General features: G+C 34.9%; 1 protein-coding gene across 9 annotated transcripts in view; it reads left to right on the plus strand.

Annotated features, from left to right (window-relative positions):
• Window positions 1-2,055, plus strand: part of LOC107552172 (uncharacterized) — a 33,406-nt gene that overhangs the window by 461 nt on the left and 30,890 nt on the right. The window lies entirely within an intron of this gene.

The following is a 2,055-nucleotide window of genomic DNA, read 5'->3' on the forward strand; positions in this document are numbered from 1 at the left end:
AGATGCACCTGTATATATATATATATATATATATATATACAGTATTAGTTGTTATATACAGTCATGGCCAAAAGTTTTGGCAGTGACATAAATTGTTTGCTGCTTACACTCTTAAAAATAAAGCTGCTTAACGATGCCATAGAATAACCTTTTTGTCTAAATGGTTCCATAAAGAACCTTTAACATCTAAAGAACCTTTCTGTTTCACAAAAGGTTCTTTGTGGCAAAAGAAGGTTCTTCAGATTATAAAAAGGTAAGAAAGAGATGGTTCTTTAAAGAACCTTTGACTGAATGGTTCTTTGTGGAACCAAAAATGGTTCTTCTATGGCATCGCTTGAAGAACTTTTTGAAGCACCTTTATTTTTAAGAGTGTAATCTGTTGTGGTGTTCATTCACATTGTTTCTAGATTATTGTGTAGAGTGATCAGATACATTTTAAATAATTGCTAAAAGCTTCATTGGCCAAAAAATTTACTTTTCGCAAAAAAAAAAAAATGTCACTGTTTTTTGATCCTGACACAAAATTACCAGCTAACATTAATTGACTAAACATAGCAGCACATTTGAAAGTGTGAATGAGTACTAGTCCGGTGAAATCACTAGCATATTAATTAGATTGTAAAAGCAGACTGATTGCAATAAAAGGAGGGAAGAAGCGCTTCCAATCATTGTGTTCTTGTTAGCAATGGTTACCTCCAAAGAAACACGTGCAGCCATCATCACTTTGCATCAAAATGGCCTCACATGCAAGTAGGGCTGGGTTTTGACACAAATTTCACGATTCGATTAGATTCTCATTCACAAGCTTGCGATTCGATTCGATTCGATTCAATGTCGATTATTTTGGATATATATCAGGTACAGTACATGCCAAATTTTCTCAAGGGAAAACAAATCTCTCAACTAATGCTGTAAAATATACATGAGAGTCAGTTGGTGCTACATTACTATAATACTGAAGGTTAAAATTGACTGATTTGTTAAAATTACATTTAATGAAGTTTTTAAAATAATAAAGTTACAATTACATAATAATATTTCTACTTCAATTCGTTTTTTTTATATATATAAACGGTGGCTGTCATAAAAACTTGATAGGCCTATCAAAAAAGGATTTATTCAAACATAAACATTGAAGAACAGTCAAATTTAAAATGAATATGTTATATGGTGCATATATTTAGCAAAATGCCCCTCTATACAGTTTATTTTTCTATCTGACTAATGAGTTTACGGTCACCAAATATGTTTTTCTGAGGTAAATGTGATGTTACCATTTTGGTCGCATATGCTCCCGAAATTTAATCTGTGCGACCTCAAAATATATTTGGGAGCATTTGTGCGAGTGCATATAATTGTTGTCGTGCGACCTGTTTTCATATCTCTAAAAACGATCAGAGTATGTGCCTTCTGAGTGCTGATACGGTGACCGATCTGCCATTCTATCAAACGTTATATAACCAATTAAACTTCAGCTTTACATTGTTAACTTTAATGCAGATTTTAGATTGGTTAATATTAGCTGTCAATCACTGTCACTGCTTTCCGCTGTCAGGTGACAGGGAGCTAACTACCGCGGGGAATGTAAAGGGTTGAAGAAGAGATAGAATGAAAAGAACACTGACAGATTTCTTTTGTAAACCACCTAAAGTTACAAATAATGGTGCTGGTGATAGCGATCATGTGGTAAATGTTGATCCACCAGCCAGAAAAAGAAGGCGTACAGTTTTCGGAGAGAATGGTTGAAAGACTTCGAGTGGCTTCGCTATGAAAATGCAGTGTGCTCTATGCACTGTATTCACTGTAAAGCCTGTGGGACGGAGTTTGCAGGTAACAGCGTTCGCCACTGAATCTACACATTTCGTAATTGTTGTTTTACAATGTGCGGTTTGACATTATCGAGTATATTGCAAAATCCAAACAAAACGTGCACGCACACATGACGTGATGAAGTCTAGAAGGTTAAACTAGTGCGCGTGCGCATTTAGAGTGCATTCTTTCGCTGCATGATTCATTCTATTAAAATGCATCACAAAATTCAAGATATGGGGCCTT

This window comes from Sinocyclocheilus grahami, unplaced genomic scaffold (genome assembly GCF_001515645.1).
Source record: "Sinocyclocheilus grahami isolate Dianchi unplaced genomic scaffold, SAMN03320097.WGS_v1.1 scaffold442.1, whole genome shotgun sequence".
NCBI classification, from domain to species: domain Eukaryota; kingdom Metazoa; phylum Chordata; class Actinopteri; order Cypriniformes; family Cyprinidae; genus Sinocyclocheilus; species Sinocyclocheilus grahami.